The sequence below is a fragment of the Bos indicus genome, chromosome 8, assembly GCF_029378745.1.
Source record: "Bos indicus isolate NIAB-ARS_2022 breed Sahiwal x Tharparkar chromosome 8, NIAB-ARS_B.indTharparkar_mat_pri_1.0, whole genome shotgun sequence".
NCBI classification, from domain to species: Eukaryota; Metazoa; Chordata; class Mammalia; order Artiodactyla; family Bovidae; genus Bos; species Bos indicus.
Genome location: NC_091767.1, coordinates 81,908,763 through 81,929,087, shown reverse-complemented (window position 1 = coordinate 81,929,087; position 20,325 = coordinate 81,908,763). Strand labels below are relative to the sequence as shown.

Here is a 20,325-nt window from a genome sequence, read left to right as displayed (position 1 = left end):
TACAAATTTTGTATTTATGAAAACCAGTTAAAGGTAGGCCATCCTGGCCAGTAAAAAGTTGGATTGGTTGTCCAGGCCACAGAGACAGCCTAGGAAACCTCACATCAGTGGCAGTTTCAGGTTGGTAGTGGTGGAGCCTCAAGTCAGCCTGGAAATCAGCATCAAATGTATTATTATTATTTTAAAATTGAAATATAGTCAATTTACAATATTGTGTTAGTTTCAAGTTACAGTGTTTTTGCAGATTATACTCCATTATAGGCATTACAAGATAATGGGAATAATTTCATGTACTATACAGTATAGTTGCTTATCTATTTTATATGTAGTAGTTTGTGTCTGTTAATCCCATACTCCTAGTTTGCCCCTCCCCCCTTTCCTTCTCTGCTTTGGTAACCACAAATTTGTTTTCTATATCTGTGAGTCTTTTTCTGTATCTATGAGTCTTTTTCGGTATTATACCTTCATTTTTATTATTTTTTAGATTCCAAATATAAGTGATACAATACAGTATTTTTTTCCTCTGTCTCATTTATTTCACTAAGCATAATATCTTCCAGGTTCATCCATGTTGCTACAAATTTCATTATTTTTTATGGCTCACTTTGTGTGAATCACAATAAACTGTGGAAAATTCTGAAAGAGATGGGAATACCAGACCACCTGACCTGCCTCTTGAGAAACCTATATTCAGGTCAGGAAGCAACAGTTAGAACTGGACATGGAACAACAGACTGGTTCCAAATAGGAAAAGGAGTATGTCAAGGCTGTATATTGTCACCCTGATTATTTAACTTCTATGCAGAGTACATCATGAGAAACACTGGGCTGGATGAAGTACAAGCTGGAATCAAGATTGCTGGGAGAAATATCAATAACCTCAGGTATGCAGATGACACCACCTTTATGGCAGAAAGTGAAGAGGAACTAAAAAGCCTCTTGATGAAAGTGAAAGAGAAGAGTGAAAAAGTTGGCTTAAAGCTCAACATTCAGAAAACAAAGATCATGGCATCTGGTCCCATCAGTTCATGGCAAACAGATGGGGAAACAGTGGAAACAGTGTCAGACTTTATCTTTTTGGGCTCCAAAATCACTGCAGATGGTGACTGCAGCCATGAAATTAAAAGACGCTTACTCCTTAGAAGGAAAGTTATGACCAACCCAGATAGCATATTCAAAAGCAGAGACATTACTTTGCCAACAAAGGTCCGTCTAGTCAAGGCTGTGGTTTTTTCTGTGGTCATGTATGGATGTGAGAGTTGGACTGTGAAGAAGGCTGAGCGCTGAAGCATTGATGCTTTTGAACTGTGGTGTTGGAGAAGATTCTTGAGAGTCCCTTGGACTGCAAGGAGATCCAACCAGTCCATTCTAAAGGAGATCAGCCCTGGGAGTTCTTTGGAAGGAATGATGCTAAAGCTGAAACTCTAGTACTTTGGCCACCACATGCGAAGAGCTGACTCATTGGAAAAGACCCTGATGCTGGGAGGGATTGGGGGCAGGAGGAGAAGGGGACGACAGAAGATGAGATGGCTGGATGGCATCACCAACTCGATGCATATGAGTTTGAGTGAACTCTGGGAGTTGGTAATGGACAGGGAGGCCTGGTGTGCTTCGATTCATGTGGTCACAAAGAATCGGACACGACTGAGCGACTGAACTGAATATTACATTGTTTTTATATAATTCACATCTTAATCCAGTCATCTCTTGATTGGGTATTTGGGTTGTTTTTATATCTCAGCTATTATAAATAGTGCTGCTGTAAACATTGGGCTGGATGTACCTTTTCAAATTAGTGTTTTTGTTTTTTCCAGAAACATACACAGAGTGAATCATATGGTAGTTTTATTCTTAGTTTTTTAAGGAGCCTTCATACTGATTTTCATAGTGGTTGGCACCAGTTTATATTTCTACTAACAGTGAAGGAGGGTTCCCTTTTCTTCACATCCCTGACAACATTTGTTATATGTAGACTTTTTGATAATGGCCTTTCTGATAGGTATAAGGTGATATCTCTTGAGGTTTTGATTTGCATTTTTTATAATTAGTGAAGTTGAGCATCTTTTCATGTGCCTGTTAGTCATCTGTATGTCTTCTTTGGAAAGATGTTTATTCAGGTCTTCTGCCCATATTTCGATTGGGTTGTTTAGTTTTTGATGTTAAGTAGTATGAGCTCTGTACATTTACTTCTTGTCATTTGCATAATTTGCAAATATTTTCTCGCATTCTGTAAGTTGTGGTTTTGTTTTCTTGATGGTTTCCTTTGCTGTGCAACAATGTTAAAATTTAATTGGGTGCCATTTTGGAGAACAGAATGGCAAACCACTCCAGTATTCTTGCCTTGAGAACCCCATGAACAGTATGAAAAGGAATAAGATATGACACTGAAAGATGAATCCCTCCAGGTTGATTGAGTTCAGTTGGTCAGTTGTGTCCAACTCTTTGCAACTTCATGGATTGCAACATGCCAGGCTTCCCTACCCATGACCAACTCCTGGAGCTTGCTCAAACTCATGTCCATCAAGTCAGTGATGCTATCCAACCATCTCATCCTCTGTCATCCCCTTTTCCTCCTTCCTTCAATCTTTCCCAGCACCAGGATGTTTTCCAATGAGCCAGTTCTTCACATCAGATGGCCAAAGTATTGGATTTTCAGCATCAGCGTCAGTTCTCCCAATGAATATTCAGGACTGATTTCCTTCAGGATTGACTGCTTCGATCTCCTTGCAGTCCAAGGGACTCTCAAGAGTCTTTTCCAACACCACAGTTCAGAAGCATCAATTCTGCGCTCAGCTTTCCTAATGGTCCAACTCATATCCATACATGACTACTGGAACAACTGTAGCTTTGACTGTACGGACCTTTGTTGGTAAAGTAATGTTTCTGCTTTTTAATATGTGACCTAGTTTTGTCATAGCTTTTTTTCCAAGGAAAAGCGTCTTTTAATTTCATGGCTACAGACACCATCTGCAGTGATTTTGGAGCCTAAGAAAATAAAGGCTGTCACTGTTCCATTGTTTTCTCACATATTTGCCATGAAATGATGAGACTGGATGCCATGATCTTTGTTTTTTGAATATTGAGTTTTCAGCCAGCTTTTTCTCTCTCCTCATTCGCTTTCATCAGGAGGCTCTTTAGTTCCTTTTGACTTTCTGCCATAAGGGTGGTATCATCTACATATCTGAGGTTGTTGATATTTCTCCCAGCATCTTGATTCCAGCTTGTACTTCATCCAGTCCAGCACTTTGCATGATGTGCTGTGCATATAAGTTAAGTAAGCAAGGTGACAATATACAGCCTTGACATACTCCTTTCCCAATTTGGAACCAATCCATTGTTACATGTCCAGTTATAACTGTAGCTTCTTGACCTGCATACAGACTTCCCAAGAGGCAGGTAAGGTGGTCTGGTATTCCCATCTCTTTAAGAATTTTCTACAGTTTGTTGTGATCCACACAGTCAAAGGCTTTAGCATACTCAGTGAAGCGGAAGTAGATGCTTTTCTGGAATTCTCTTGCTTTTTCAATGATCCAGTTTATGTTGGCTATTTAATCTCTGGTTCCTCTGCCTTTTCTAAGTCCAGCTTGAACATCTGGAAGTTCTCAGTTCATGTACTGTTGAAGCCTGGCTTGGAGAATTTTGAGCATTACTTTGCTAGTGTGTGAGATGAATGTAATTGTGCAGTAGTTTAAACATTCTTTGGCATTGCCTTTCTTTGAGACTGGAATGGTAACTGACCTTTTCCAGTCCTGTGGCCACTGCTGAGTTTTCCAAATTTGTTGGCATATTGAGTGCAGCATTTTAACAGCATCATCTTTTAGAATTTGAAATAGCTCAACTGCAATTCCATCACCTCCACTAGCTTTGTTCATAGTGATGCTTCCTAAGGCTCACTTGACTTTGCACTCCAGGATGTCTGGCTCTAGGTGAGTGATCACACCATCATGATTATCTGGGTCATGAAGATCTTTTCTGTATAGTTCTTCTGTGTATTCTTGCCACCTCTTCTTAATATCTTCTTCTTCTGTTGGTCCATACTTTTTCAGTCCTTTAATGACACTCTAGGTTTATAGGTGTCCAATATGCTACTGGGGAGGAGTGGAGAGACAGCTCCAGAAAGAGAGCTGGATCAGAGTGGAAATGACACTCAGTTGTGGATGTGTCTGGTGGTAAAGGTAGTACTCTTGCCTGGAAAATCCCATGGATGGATGAGCCTGATAGGCTGCAGTCCATGAGGTTGCTTAGAGTCGGACACGACTGAGTGATTTCACTTTGACTTTTCACTTTAATGCATTCGAGAAGGAAGTGGCAACCCCCTCCAGTATTCTTGCCTGGAGAATCCCAGGGACAGGGGAGCCTGGTGGGCTGCGGTCTGTGGGGTCGCGCAGAGTTGGACATGACTGAAGGGACTTAGCAGCAGCAGAGAACAATATTGCATAGGAACCTGGAATGTTAGGTCCATGAATCAGGGTAAATTGGATGTGGTCAAGCAGGAGATGGCAAGAGTGAAAATTGACATTTTAGAAATCTGTGAACTAAAATGGATGGGAACGGGCAAATTTAATTCAGATGGTCATTATATCTACTACTGTGGAAAATAGTCCCTTAGAAGAAATAGAGTAGCCCTCATAGTCAACAGAAGAGTCCGAAATGCAATACTTGGGTGCAGTCTTAAAAATGACAGAGCAATCTCAATTTGTTTCCAGAGCAAGCCATTCAGCATCACAGTAATCCAGGTCTATAGCTCAGCTACTAATGCTGAAGAAGCTGAAGTTGAATGGCTCTATGAAGACTTAAAGACCTTCTAGAACTTACACCAGAAAAAAAAAAAAAAGATGTTCTTTTCATCATAGAAGGTTGGAGTGCAAAAGTAGGAAGTCAAGAGATACCTGGAGTAACAGGCAGAATTGGCCTTGGAGTACAACATGAAGCAGGGGAAAGGGTAACAGAGTTTTGTCAAGAGAACACACTGATAGCAAAAACCCTTTTCCAGCAACACAAGAGATGACTCTACACATGGACATCACCAGGTGGTCAATATCGAAATCAGATTGATTATATTCTTTGCCTCCAAAGATAGAGAAACTCTATACAGTCAGCAAAAAGTCGTGGAGCTGACTGGCTCAGATCATGAGCTATTTATTCCAAAATTCAGGCTGAGATTAAGGAAGGTAGGGAAAACCATTAGGTCATTCAGGCATGACCTAAATCAAATCCCTTATGATTATACAGTGGAGGTAATAAATAGATTCAAGAGGTTAGTTCTGGTAGATGAGTGCCTGAAGAACTGTATTCATAACGTTGTACAAGAGGCCGTGATGAAGACCATTGCAAAGAAAAGGAATGCAGGAAGGCAAAGTGGTTGTCTGAGGAGGCTTTACAAATAGCTGAGAAAATAAGAGAAGAAAAAAAGCAAAGGAGAAAGGGAAAGATATACCAAACTGAATCTAGAGTTCCAGAAAAGTGCAGCGAGAAATAAGAAAGCCTTCTTAATTGAACAATGCAAAGAATTAGAGGAAAACAGTAGAATAGGAAAGACTAGAGATCTCTTCAAGAAAATTGAAGATATCAAGGGAACATTTCATGCAAAGATGGGCATGAGAAGAGACGAAATGGCAAGGAGCTCACAGAAGCAAAAGAGATTAAGAAGTCACAAGAATATACAGAAGAGATATACAAAAAAGGTCTTAATGACCTGGATAACCATGATGGTGTGTGGTTACTAACCTAGAGCCAGACATCCTGGAGTGTGATATCAAGTGGGCCTTAGGAAGCATTACGACCAATAAAGCTAGTGGAGGTGATGGAGGCCCATTTGTTTGTTTTTGCTTTTATTTATTTTTCCATAGAAGACTGACCGAAGAAAATACTGCTATATTTGTGTAAAACTGTTCTACCTCTGTTCTGTTTGGGGAGTTTTATGGTTTCAGGTTGTAAACATTTAGGTCTTTAAACCATTTTGAGTTTATTTTTGTATGTGATGTGAGGAAATAACCTAATCTCATTGTTTTACATATGGTTGTACAGTTTTCCTAACACCAGTTATTCAAGAGACTATCATTTCTCTATTGTATATTCTTGCCTCCTTTGTCATAGAGTAATTGACCATTGGTGCATAGATTTGTTTGGGGCTCTGTATTCTGTTTCATTGATCTGTGTGTCTTTTTCTGACAATACCATGCTGTTTTGATTACTGTGGCTTTGCATTATAGTCTGAAGTCAGGGAGGGTTGTACCTCCAGCTTTACTGTTTTTTTTCTCAGGATGCTTTGGCAGTTCAGGGTTTTTTTTTGTGGTTCCATATAATTTTAGGATTATTTGTTTTCATTCTGTGAAAAATGTTAGGGGTATTTTGATAGGGATTACATTAAATCTGTAGATTGCTTTGGATAGTATGGGCACTTTAATAATTTTAATTCATGTAGTCCAAGCACATGAGTTAGCTTTCCATTTCTATTTTATTCCCCCTTTTCTTTTGAATCATTTCAGTTTCCTTCATCATTGCTTTATAATTTTCAGAGTATAAGTCTTTTACTTCCTTTGTAAGTTTATTCCTATGTTTATTTTTTGGGGTACAATTTTAAATACGTTTATTGTTTTACTTTTTCTGATGTTTCATTATTAGTGTAACAGATTATTAATACAATAGATTTCTACATATTAATCTTGTATCCTGTAGTCTTGCTGATTTCATTTATACTTATAGTTTTGGGTGGAAGCTCTAAGGTTCTCTATAGAGTATCATGTCATCTGCAAATAGTGACAGTTTTACTTCTTTCCTTCCAGTTTGGATACCTTTTATTTATTTTTCTTGTCTTATTGCTGTGTCTAGGACACAGCAATGGAAATGACAAGAGTGGGCATCTTTGTCTGGATTTTTAATTTAGCTGAAAGGGTTTCAGCTGAAACAGTTGAAAGTTTTAATTTCATTTAATAGTTGGGTCTTAATTATGTTGGCTGTGGATTTGTCATAAATGTCTCTTGTTATGTTGAGATATATTCCCACCATATCCAATTTTTATCATGAATGAATGTTGAAATTTGTCAGATGATTTTTCTGCATCTGTTGAGATAATTGGACTTCCCCACTGGCACTGTGGTACTGTAAATAAGCATCAGCAGTGGCTACTGCTGTCTTAGCAGGCCCACACCCTACAGACCCTCTTGTCGCCTCGGTGTCCCTAGATTGAATCTTTCCCCAGGTCCTGGCTACTCTAGAGCCAGGGCCAAGCTGTGACAGGGACAGAGAAGGGGCAGGGATTTTTCTCAGAGTGGAGTGGGGAATGTGGCAAGGGAGCAGCCTCTAAGACAGACCTCCCTCCTCCCTGTCTAGTGGTGAGGCAATACCTATGCACCTCTTACTAGTGGATCCTTGACTTCTTCAGTCTATCTGTCCTAGTAGCAGCCAAGGGGGCTTGTCTCATCCACATCGGTCCCCAGGACTGGGACACCCATTCTGTGGCTTGACCCACTCACTTCCACAGGATAAGTGTCTGCTTGTGTGATCTCCCTTCTCCTTTTAGTCCCCTCCCAGGGGCATAGGTCCAACTCATTACTCTTCTTTCTGTCCTGCCCGATTATGTGTGTATCTTTATTATAGCTTTGATTTTACAGTTCTTCTGCCAGTTTCCAGGTAGTTTTCCTTGAGAATTGTTCCACATATAGATGTGTTTTTGCTCTATTTATGGGGGAAGGTGACCTGCATGTCCTCTTATTCTGCCATCTTGATCCCCCCCACCCCAAAATGGATTTATTCAATTTTATTTTAGGCTGGGGTATGTACATTTTCTGTTTTTGTTCATAGGTCTTGAAAGACTGATCTTTTAGTATGAAAGAAACATCTATAAAAGAAGTGCATTGACTTTGCAGTGTTTTAGTAGAGAAGGAAAAACTTTAAAAGTTCATCAGAAAATAAAGTAGATAAAAAGGCAAATCTTGAGCATTGAAAATTTTCTACTAAATATCACACTTATTTTTTGGACTTTCTTTTTTAAGAACATGAAAAATACAGATCCCTATTTTTACATGTCTTTATTTTACTTTGTTTGTAGCTGTAACAGGAAAAACGTTTACCTTAAAAAGATAGCCCAAACCCATGTAATAATGGTAGCAAGCCTATCACTACCCCATGAAACACATTTAAAAAAAGAGACATTTTTGGACTGATTTTTGAAGAGACTTTGCAGAGTTCCCTGGTCCATTCATTCTCTTAGGCTCTTCAATAAACTGTGCTGAGTGTGTAGAAAACATTTCCCTGTTAAGATAGGAACATCTATAATCTTCCTCTTATGTATCTCTAATAACAGGAAAGCAAAGTTCATATAAAAAATCACCTTTTGGAACTGTATCCTCTTTTCTAAATAATTAAGTGATTTTTAGTAAATTTAGAAGATTTTTGAGATTGTGCAGTGATCACAGCAATTCAGTTTTAGAAATTTTACATCACCTTAATAAGTTTGCCTCTGCAGGTTTTGTAGTCAGACCTGGTGCTGGCTTTTAGCCTCAGGAAACCATTGATTTGCTTTCTATCACTATCAATTAGCCTTTTATGGAGATGGATTTATGAAATAAGTGCCATCTTATGTCTGGCTTCATTTAGCATAATGGTTTTGAGATTCATCCATGCTGTAGCATGTATCCGTAGTTTGTTCCTGTTTATTGATAAATAACCATTGTATGATTATACTGCATTTTCTTTATCCATTCATCAGTTGATGGACATCAGTTGTTTTTACTTTCTGGCTATTATGAATAATGCTGCTATGAGCATTCATGTACAAGTCTTTGTGTGGACATATGTTCTCATTTTTCTTGGATAAATACCCATAAGGAGATTACTGGGTTGTGTAGTAGGTTCACATTTTAATTTTTTAAGAAACAGCTAAACTGTTTTCCAATATGGCCATACCGTATCATGTTCCCAGAAGCATTGTGTGAGAGTTTCAATTTTTCCATATCTTGACTTGTTACTGTGTCTTTTTTCATAGCCATCTTAGTATGAAGTAGTATCTCATATTAGTTTTAATTTGCGTTTCTCTATTGGCTAATGATGTTGAACAAATTTTCAAATACTTATGTACTGTTCCTATGTTGTCTTTGAAATGTCTACTGAAATCTTTAGTCCATTTTTGGATTGGTTTGCCTTCTTATTGGGCTGTACACATTCTTTGTGTATTCTGGGTACAAGCCCAATGTATGTTTTATAAATTATTTCAGTAAATAATTTATTACCCAGTCTGTTGCTTGTCTTTTCATTTTCTCTGTGGTATCTTTTGAAATACAAGTTTTTATTTTGAGGAAGTCCAGTTTATCAGTTTTTTAAAAAAATAATGCTTTAGGTTCATGTTCAATTTCTACTAACTTTTGTGTATGGTATGCAGTATGGGTCCAAATCCATCTTTTTTGTGTGTATGGATATCCAGTTGTTTTAGCATTATTTGTTGAGGAAAAATAAAAAGATCCTTTTCCCATTTAATCGCCTTTGCACCTTTGTCAAAAATCAAGTGACCATAAATTATTTCTAGACTCTCATTTCTGTTTGAGTCATTGTTATGCCTCTTCTCATACCAGCACCACACTGTCTTGATTATATGGTATCTTTGTAGTTAGTTTTGAAATTGGGTAGTATAAGTCTGCTGATATTTTTTTCTTTTTCAAAATTGTTTTGGCTATGCTGGTTTCCTTAGATTTCCATATAAATTTTTGTATCATTTTGTCGTTTTTTCTGAAAAAGCCTACTGTGATGGATTTTGATAGAAACTGCATATAATCTGTAGATTTGTTTGGGGGAGAATTGCTGTTGCCATCTTAACATGAACATGGACTGTCTTTCTGTTTTGTACGACATTTCATTTCTTTTAGCAATGTTTTGTAATTTTCAGTGCACAAGTCTTGCCCTTCTTTTGTTAACTTTATTTTGAAGTGTTTAACTTTTTTGTGCTATTGTGAGTAGAGTTTTTCAGATTTTGTTTTTGGATTGTTCATTGCCAATACGTAAAAATATAATTGATTTTTGTTTATTTATCTTGTGTCCTGCAACCTTACTTTACTATTATATTAAGCAGGGTTTTTTTGTGTGTGAATTCCTTAGAATTTTCTACATACAGTATCATGTCATTTGCAAATATAGACAGTTTTTACTTATTGTATCTCAGTTCAGTTCAGTCGCTCAGTCGTGTCCGACTCTGCGACCCCATGGACTGCAGCATGCCAGGGTTCTTGGCCATCACCAACTCCCAGAGCTTGTCAAACTCATGTCCATCGAGTCAGTGACGCCATCCAGCCAACTCATCCTCTGTCATTCCCTTCTCCTCCTGCCTTCAGTCTTTCCCAGCATCAGGGTCTTTTCCAGTGAATCAGTTCTTCGCATCAGGTGGCCCAAGTATTGGAGCTTCAGCATCAGTTCTTTCAATTAATATTCAGGACTGATTTCTTTTAGGATTGACTAGATATATCTTTGTATCTAGATGCCTTAATTTTTTTTTTTTTTTTTTTGCCTAGAACCTCTAATACATTGTGAACAGAAGTAAGGAGCGTGGATCTTATTGACTTGTTCCTGATCTTAGGAGGTAAGCATTTAATCTTGTGTGCCCAATGCACAGTGAGGCCAAACAAAATTGAAAGGTCAGTGTTTGGAGCAGAGAAAGGTTTATTGCCGCACCGTGCAAGGGGACAGGTGGCTTATTTCTCCCCGCAACCCCCCAAGTCCCAAACTCCCTGAAGGGTTACAGCAAAGCATTTTTAAGGGCAAAGTGAGAAAAGGGTGCCCTTGTGAAATGTTGTTGCTGAACCATGAAAGATGCTGGGATTCTTGGCCTCTGGAGAAGAATTCAATCTGGGGCCAGAGACAAGGCTTGATCACTCAGAGCTTTTGTGTAGTAAAGTTTTATTAAAGTATAAAAGAGATAGAGAAAGCTTCTGACATAGACATCAGAAGGGGGCAGAAAGAGTGCCCCCTTGCTAGTATTAGCAATGGAGTTATATACTTTTAATTAGTTATTTCAGTGAATCAAAAGAATGTCTGGTGGTTGTAAAGACCTTACTAGACCTACTCCCATAATTTACATTTTAAGATTACAGGATTAGCCAGAAGGTTTTTTTTTTTTTCAGAGACTGTCCTCAAGCAGGATACATTATTGTTATATAATCCTAAGGAATGTAGAGGGAAAAACAGTTTGTCCTTTCCTCCTCCTTGAGAATTCCAGACCCCTCTCTTCTTGGGGACCGCTGGACTTATCAACCTGCCTAGGAATTGACTCTCACTTGGTTGGTTGGTTGTTGCAGACTGTTGGTGCAGGAATTCTTTGTTCTTGCAGCTGTCCACATAGGTCAGGTCATGATGTTGTAAACCTCCAACAAATGTTATTCCTTCTTCTGCAACTTTTTATCTGTATATGAATGGACTTTTAAAGATCTGCCTTGAAAATAGGTTATCCTATATATTTCAGACTATATGCAATCATTGTTAACTAAAGCAAAAGAAACAGGTCTAATGTGGAGTCAGATTTGTTCTTCCCTGTTACTCTTTTACCATTAGGAATGATGGTAGCACTGTGATCTTTTCAGAAATGCCCTTCAGAAAGTTGGGAAACTTTCCTTCTGTTCCTAGATTGTTGAGAGTTCCTATCATGAACAAATGTTGGATTTTGTTAGATGCTTTTCTGCATCTATTGAGATAACCATGTGGTTAGTTACTTTATTCTATTAATATGACTCATTGCATTAATTGATTTTTTAATGCTATACTGGCTTTGCATTCCTAGGATAAATCCCACTTGGTCATGGTATATAATCCTTTTTATGTGTTACTGGATTTGGTTTAGTAATGTTTTGTTTAGGATTTTGTGTCTGTGTTTTTGAGGAATATTGGCAGGTGATTTTCTCGTGCTGTCTTTGACTGATCTTATGGCAATTCTGGCATTTTAATATGAATTGGGAAGTGTTCTCTCCTCTTACATTTTCTGAAAGAGTTTGTAAAGGATTAGTATTATTTCTTCTTTAAATATATGGTGGAATTCATCCATGAAGTTATCTGTTCATGAATTTTTATTGGAAAAATTTAAATGACAACTTCAATGTCTTTACATGTTACAGGTCAATTTTGATTTTCTCTTTCTTCTTGAGTAAGTTTTGGTAAGTTGCTTCTCTCTAGGATTTCCCCGCCCCCCCTATTATCTAAGTTGTGTCATTTGTTGGCATAAAAGTGATCCTATAGAGTCAGCAGTGATGCCTCCTGTTTCATTTCTGATTGGGGTAGTTAGTATCTTTTTCTCTTCTTGCTCAGTGTAGCTAAAAGTTTATTGGTTTTGATATTTTCAAGAACCAACTTTTTGTTTCATTGATTTTACCAGTTGTTTTTCTGTTTTCATTGATTTCCGCTGTAATCTTTATTATAGCTTTCCTTCTGCTTGCTTTACGTTTAGTTTGTTGTTCTTTTTCTAGTTTTTTAAGGTAGAAGCTTAAGTTATTGATTTGAGACCTTTATTCTTTTCTAATACAACTGTTCAGTTACAAATTTCTCTTTAAGCACTGCTTAGGCTGCATCCCCCAAATTTTGATATGTTTATGTTTTTGTCATCAGTTCAAGATATTTTCAGTTTACTATGTGATCCCTTTTTTGAGCCATTGATTATTTAGAAGTGTGGATTTAATTTCCAAATATTTTAGGGTTTCATGTATGTTTATTGTTGATTTTAAGTCCATTGTGGTCAGAACATGTGCTTTTAAAATTTATTAAGGCCTCTTGTTTGATTGTATAACAACTAACTGTATTTCTGCCCAACAAGATAAAGCTATTCTTACAAGTGAAGACATTTTTTTCTTTCTCCAAATGAGCAAATGCACAATTCCAAGAGTCATTGTATTAATTACTTACTATGTCACATTTCAAAATCAGCCATGGCTTAGTCACTCAGTTGTGTTTGACTCTGTGACCCCAGGACTATAGCCCACCAGGCTCCACTGTCCATGGGGATTCTCCAGGCAAGAATAATGGAGTGGGTTGCCATGTCCTCCTCCAGGGGATCTTCCCAACCCAGGGATCAAACCCAGGTCTTCCGCATCGCAGGCAGATTCTTTACCATCTGAGCCACCAGGGAAGCCCAAGAATACTGAAGTAGGTAGCCTATTCCTTCTCCAGGGGACAGGCTTCCTGACCCAGGAATCCAACCGGGTCTCCTGCATTGCAGGCGGATTCTTCACAAGCTGAGCTAACTGTTTGACTCAACAATTCCTTTGCTACATGTATATACACCAGGATGTGTAAACCTGTGCTCCAGGAGTGTCATTCAAAACAGCAAAATCGCCGGCTGGTCGAGGCCACTGTGGCGCTCCTCCTTCGCCAGTGTGCGCCGGCAGTCTGGGCACACCCACAGCGGCAGGTGTAGCATGCTGTTGCCCTTGGGCACCATTGACAGGGCCAGTTTGCTTACGGTCTTCACTCCACTCTCTAAGAACGAAGAGTCCTTCCGCACTCTTCTGCACAGGAGGCAGTAACCCCCAGCGGGGTAGGGTGGTGGTCTATGATTCATGCCAAAATTAAAAGGAGTCTCTAAACGCTTTCTAAAATCAGCCATAGTCCCACTGAATGTTCTGTTGTGTAAAGACAAAATTGTAAAGCCATCTTCTAACAACTTGTCCATAAAATAAAAATGATAAGGAAAGAGAAGGAAATTTGTTAACATATGTATGTGTGTGTGTGTATATATATATAAAATAATGTATATTAATACATATATATACACATACACATATAATGAGCAAATAGAAAATATGTAAAACTTTCACAATCCTTGTTCCTCTAGTTGACCATAAGGCCATAATTGATATCCATGACTTCTTTGTACAACTTATTCCGTATTTCCTGGGCCCTCAGCCAGAGCCTTAGATGGTTAGAATTTTTTCCCGGTAAATGAGCAGACCTTTATCCTTGAAGGATCTGAGCTTCAGAGCCTTCTCTTGCTCTGATTCTACTCAAAGCAGGCAGCTTTACCCATGACTCTATAGATGGGTCAAAATAGTGCATGCAAATGTGTTGCCTTCAAAATTCAAAGAACTTACTGCACAACTGTGCCTCTTTTCATGATAGGTGGTACATTAGAGCAGCTTATATTTCACCTTGCAGAGTATATATCTTGCATGCTGTGGGTCTGATTTGGCCTATTACCTGTTTTTGTGTGACTTGTAAGCTAAGAATTTTTAAAAATATTTTTAAATGTTTGGGGAAAAAAAAAAAAGAATAAAGGACAGAATCCGTAAAGCCTAAAATATTTATTATGTGGACCTTTATAGAAGAAGTTTGCTAACTGCTGCTTCAAACTATTAAACCCCATTTACTTCACTGAGGTGGGGGACCCATGAGTTTCTCGGGGTTTATTGGCATGTGTGTTAATAAGGCATCTAAAGGACTTTGTCATTTCTTGTTCATCAGATCCAGTCAGCATGGTTGTGTTCAAGTAGTAGACCAGTGTGATATTTTATGTACTGTCCGGTCAAGTGCCTCTCACTCCTGCAGCCCACATGACTTCCTCAGTGTCCAGCTTCTGTAGCTTGAGTGATTCCTCAGAGCTCAGCTCCCCGACTGCCTGGCTCCTGGGACCTGCAGTCCCTCTAGCAGGCTCCTGGGCATGTGCTGCTCCTCTGGTGCCCAGTCCTGGGGTGCAATGGGGCCAGTAGCACTTAGTCACCTGCAGCTTGCCCCAACATTCCCCTTGGGTGATTTTTTTTTTTTTTTAATAGAGTGCCTCTGGTGAGACACTTGCTTGCAACCAAGTTTTCCTGGCACCATGTATGGTAGGTATCTGGCAAGTTACAAAAGGTGGATTTCCATCAAGTTCTACTGGCACAGCACCCATAGAGACTTCACTGTCATTTGGTTAGCCGTGGCTGTGTCCTCTCCAATAAGATTTAGATCTTATCGGGTGCCTGGTGGGTAGAGTCAAAGGGGGTGTTGTTCTTGGGTGCTGAATTCCAGCACCAGAAAGTAGTGGGTGCTGTTTATATCTGCTATTCCTATATTCTTTAGATTTCTTTTTACTTTTGACTAGCCAGTCTCCTGGTTAACTCAGTTATAGTGAATAATTCTTTATATTTGATTTCCCTTATTCAAACTGCTGTGTGTTTTTTTTCCTTCTGATTGGACCCAGGTTGATCTATTCTCTTTGCTTCTAACTTCATAAGAGAAAGTAAATGGTGAGAGTAATTAGCTTATTCATTTTCTTGAACTGTGAAAGTAAAACTTGAGGATTATTATCACTTCCAAATCACAAAAGGTAGGTTTTGATGAGATATGTCATGCTTTTGCGTAGTGATGAATTGGGCTTTATAGTTCTTTGCTTCTTTCAGACCTTTGAAAAATAGAGTATAGGTATCAAGGGAAGTGGGGTTAGGGAGTAAGAGGGAAGGGGAAGAGGAAAGGAATTGGTGCTGTGGTCAGTGTTATGGCATCCAGTGGGTAGGACCCCGGATGGCATGATTTTACATCTGTCTGGCTATACTTCTTATTATCCTTTATCCCATGGTTTTCATTTTTCAGATTTTTAGGACTGTAGTTTTTTCATTTTCCTTTAGAAGCCCAATGCTGATTTTGTAATACAGAATATATGTTATATGTAACATTTTTAATGTTTACTCTGTTTTTATATAATCTGAGATCTGGAGTCAGATATTCTGCTAACTACCCATAAGACAGTTAGAGACTGCTGTGTTTTACATACACACACAATTATTCAGGGAAGGCATTATTTAAACATTTGAGTTTGGCTCGGTGATCCCTTACCTAGTCAGCTTTGAAGGTGCAGAATTGCTAAACTGATTGACTTCTTTCATGGGAATTTGGAGGGGCTCTTTAGCTTAATTACTTCCAACACCCTCTTGGAGCTGGTTCCTTTGTTGTTTTTTATTCAGAGTAATCACATTATACATCCTCCTTGTACTTAACCCTGATCCCATTTCTCTGATTCTGTTTGTACATTTATGTGCTGTTCCCATAGATGTCCTTACCAAGCCCTGATTGCTTGATGATCATTTCTGGTCCTTATGCACTGTTGTTCATACTATTGTCTTATGTGTGTATGCTGTATTGCCACAACTCTTCGCCTGCTGCTTCATGATTGTTGACCTTGTTGGGTGCCTACCCAGCATCTTTTCTTGCTTTTTTCCTTCCTAACAGTGCCTGGATTTTCTTTCAGAAGTCACTGTTACATAGACTCCGGGGAATACCAGTCTCACTACTAGCTTCTCTGGTAGACTCTGGTTGTCTTAAACAGTCTGCCTTAAATTAGTAAAATTTGCATGATCACAGTCATTGGTTAGGGATGGGCATAAGTTTAAGCAAATACAATCCAAAAAACATCTGAGGTCTTTTACTTGGGCTGCCAGAGCAGAAGTGTATACTCTCTTTTTGGGTGGTATGTTGTATAATGGGACTCCCATAATGACTGAACTATTTTGCTGTCATTAGGGGATTAGGATGGAGGTGGATTAATCATGAGGTCTGCCCTATCTCTAGATTTGCCAGTTTCTTTTTTATTTTCTTTCTTTTATAAAATTATTTATCTTTTGATTTAGTAATACATATCAGTTCAGTCACTCAGTCGTGTCCGACTCTTTGCAACCCCACGAATCGCAGCACGCCAGGCCTCCCTGTCCATCACCAACTCCCGGAGTTCACTCAGACTCACGTCCATTGAGTCAGTGATGCCATCCAGCCATCTCATCCTCTGTCGTCCCCTTCTCCTCCTGCCCCCAATCCCTCCCAGCATCAGAGTCTTTTCCAATGAGTCAACACTTCGCATGAGGTGGCCAAAGTACTGGAGTTTCAGCTTTAGCATCAGTCCTTCCAAAGAAATCCAAGGGCTGATCTCCTTCAGAATGGACTGGTTGGATCTCCTTGCAGTCCAAGGGACTCTCAAGAGTCTTCTCCAACACCATAGTTCAAAAGCATCAATTCTTCGGCGCTCAGCTTTCTTCACAGTCCAACTCTCACATCCATACATGACCACAGGAAAAACCATAGCCTTGACTAGCTGGACCTTTGTTGGCAAAGTAATGTCTCTGCTTTTGAATATGCTATCTAGGTTGGTCATAACTTTCCTTCCAAGGAGTAAGCGTCTTTTAATTTCATGGCTGCAGTCACCATCTGCAGTAATTTTGGAGCCTAAAAAAATAAAGTCTGACACTGTTTCCACTGTTTCCCCATCTATTTCCCATGAAGTGATGGGACCAGATGCCATGATCTTTGTTTTCTGAATGTTGAGCTTTAAGCCAACTTTTTCACTCTCCACTTTCACTTTCATCAAGAGGCTTTTTAGTTCCTCTTCACTTTCTGCCATAAGGGTGGTGTCATCTGCATATCTGAGGTTATTGATATTTCTCCTGGAAATCTTGATTCCAGCTTGTGCTTCTTCCAGCCCAGCGTTTCTCATGATGTACTCTGCATATAAGTTAAATAAGCAGGGTGACAATATACATATAAGTGGTATAAAATTCCCCATAGTGCAAAAACCTAACCTTGAACAATTACCTAGTTACCTTCCACAGAGCTTATCACTGTAACCCTAAAGCATATATTTTCTCCCTAAGGTGTATCAAAGCCTTCCTGTGTTTAGTAATACTAGTTAGCACTTGAGCCCTATGCTTAGGGGACATTTTAAACAGCCCCCTGTGGAACTGCTGGATCATATGGTAGTTCTACTTGTAATTTTTTGAGGAATCTCCATAGTGTTTGTTATAATAGTTGTACCAATTTACATTCCCACTAACAGTACATAAGAGTTTTCTTTTCTCTACATTCTCATCTACACTTGTTATTTCTTTTTTTTTAATAACAGGCATTCTAACATGTGAGATGATACATCATTATGGTTGTGATTTGCTATGATTTGGCTGTAATTGGGATGTGATTCGCCCTGATGACTAGTTATATCGAGCAATTCATGGACTTTTAGCCGTCTGTATGTCTTTGGAAAAATATGCAGATCCTCTGCCTATTTTTTAGTTGGCTTGTTTGGGTTTTTTTGATGTTGAATTTGAGTTTGTATATTTTTTATATTAACTCCTTATTGGATATAGGATTTGCAGATGTCTTCTTCCAATCAGTAGGTTGCCTTTTTGTTTTGATGATAGGGAAGCATCAGGGTGGGAAAAATTTTTGTTTGATATAGCCCTATTGCTTATTTTTGCTTTTGGTTCCCTTGTTTTAGGAGTCCACTCCAAAAAAAAAAAAATTCACTAAGACCAGTGTCAGTGAAGTTATTGCCTACATTTTTCTCTAAGAACTTTATGGTTTCAGGTGTTAAACTTTTTCCCTTTCCAGTTTATTGAGATATAATTGACATCTTGTGCTCTGTAAGTTTAAAGTGTATAGCATAATGATTTGACTTATATGCATCATGAAATTATTATCACAGTAAGTTTAGTGAACATCCATCATCTCATATGGATACAAAATATTAAAAAATAGAAAATGATTTCTTCCTTGTGATGAAAAATCATAGGACTTACTCTCATAATACCTTTCTTGCATACCATAGAACAGTGTTAATTATATTATCATGTTGTACGTTACATTCCTAAGACTCATTTACCTTTTTTTCTAACTTTTTTTGAAGTATAGTTGATGTACAATGTTCTATAAGTTTCTGGTGTACAACATGGTGATTTGCAAATTTTAAAAGTTATACTGTGTTTATAATTATAAACTATTGCATATATTCCCTGTACCTATTTATCCTATAACTGGAAGTTGTACCTTTTGATTACTTTCATCCAGTTCCCTTTCCCCCCCACCTCCTGCCTCTGGTAACCAGAAACCTGACCTCTTTTTCTGTGAGTTTCTTTATTTTTGAAGAATAACTGATTTACAACACCCTGTTAGTTCCTGTTACACAAAATACAGATTTGGTATTTCTGTACTTTTCAAAATGATCACCATAAGTCTAGTTATTATGTTATCATACAAAGATATTACACAATTACTGACTCTGTTCCCCACACTGTACATCACCATCCATCTAATCTATCTGTGATTATTTTAAATTGCTGATCTCTTAAGCTCTAACACATTTTAACAATCCTTCATTTTTACTGTTTTTGACATATTTTACATATTTTTGTGTTTTGTGTCTCTTAATTACTTATTGTGCATATAGGTGTTTTTTGGTTTTTGTCTTTAATCTTCCTTTTATCTTTATACATGGCTGATTTACTACCTTTACTGTGTGTTTGACCTTATCAATGAGACTTTACTTTTTGTAATTTTCATGTTTCTAGTTGTGGCCTTTTTAGTGTAGAGAAGTCCCTTTAATATTTGTTGTAAAGCTGGTGTGGTGGTGCTGAACTCAGCTGCTTGCCTGTAAAAGTTTTGATCTCTCCTTTAAATCTGAATAAAAGCCTTGTCAGGTAGAGGAGTATTCTCGGTTGTAGGTTTTCACTTTCATCACTTTAAATATATTGTGCCACTCCCTTCTGGCATGTAGGGTTTCTGTTGAAGTTAGCTGATAGCCTTATTGGAATTCACTTGTTCTTAACTTGTTGCTTTTTCCTTTCTGATTTTATTAGTTTCTCTTTATCTTTAATTTTTGTCATTTTAATTATAATGTGTTGTTGGGTTGACCCTGTTTGGTACTCGGTACCTCCTGAACTTGGCTGGATATCTGTTTCCTTTCCTAGGTTAGGGAAGTTTTCAGCTATTGTGTCTTGAAATATGTTCTCTCTCCTTTCTTGCTCTCTTCTCCTGGGGTACCTATAATGTGAATGTTAGTATGTTTGATATTTTCCCAGAGGTCTCTTTATTCTTTTTTCTATTCTGCTTCAGTGATTTCACTACTCTCTTTCAGCCTGCTGATCCATTTCTTTGTATCTTCTAATTTATTTTTGATTCCTTCTAGTGTATTTTTCATGTATTCTTCATCTCTGCCTAGTTCTTCTTTATATTTTCCAACTCTTTGTTAAAAACTTCTGATTTCTCAATCTGTTCATTAAATTTTCTCCTGAGTTGTTTGAACATCTTTATAATCATTACCTTGAACTTTCTATTGAGTAGATTGCCTTAACTTCTGTTGAGTAGAATACCTTAACTTAATTTTTCTTCTGGGGTCTCATTTTATTCCTTTGTTTTGAACGTATTCCTTTGTTGCCTCATTTTGCCTAATTTGCTGTTTTTATTTCTGTATATCTGGTTAGTTAAGTCACTCAGTCATGTCCAACTCTTTGCGACCCCGTGGACTGTAGCCTACCTGGTTCCTCCATCCATGGGATTCTCCAGGCAAGAATACTGGAGTGGGTTGCCATTTCCTTCTCTAGGGGATCTTCCCAACCCAGGGATCGA

At 38.2% G+C, this 20,325-nt stretch overlaps 1 protein-coding gene across 30 annotated transcripts in view; it reads left to right on the top strand.

Moving 5' to 3' along the window:
* FANCC (FA complementation group C) overlaps nt 1-20,325 on the top strand; it is a 343,736-nt gene that overhangs the window by 1,887 nt on the left and 321,524 nt on the right. For 20 of the 30 annotated variants that reach the window (XM_070794278.1, XM_070794285.1, XM_070794276.1 and 17 more), the window contains exon 2: nt 10,500-10,567. The exons of 5 other annotated variants lie outside the window; for them this stretch is intronic. The gene's annotated coding sequence lies outside the window, so the exon portion shown is untranslated. Of the gene's footprint in view, nt 1-805; nt 885-932; nt 2,870-10,499; nt 10,568-20,325 lie in introns of those variants that run through there. 5 more of the 30 variants (XM_070794288.1, XM_070794277.1, XM_070794280.1 and 2 more) reach the window with 2 other exon arrangements.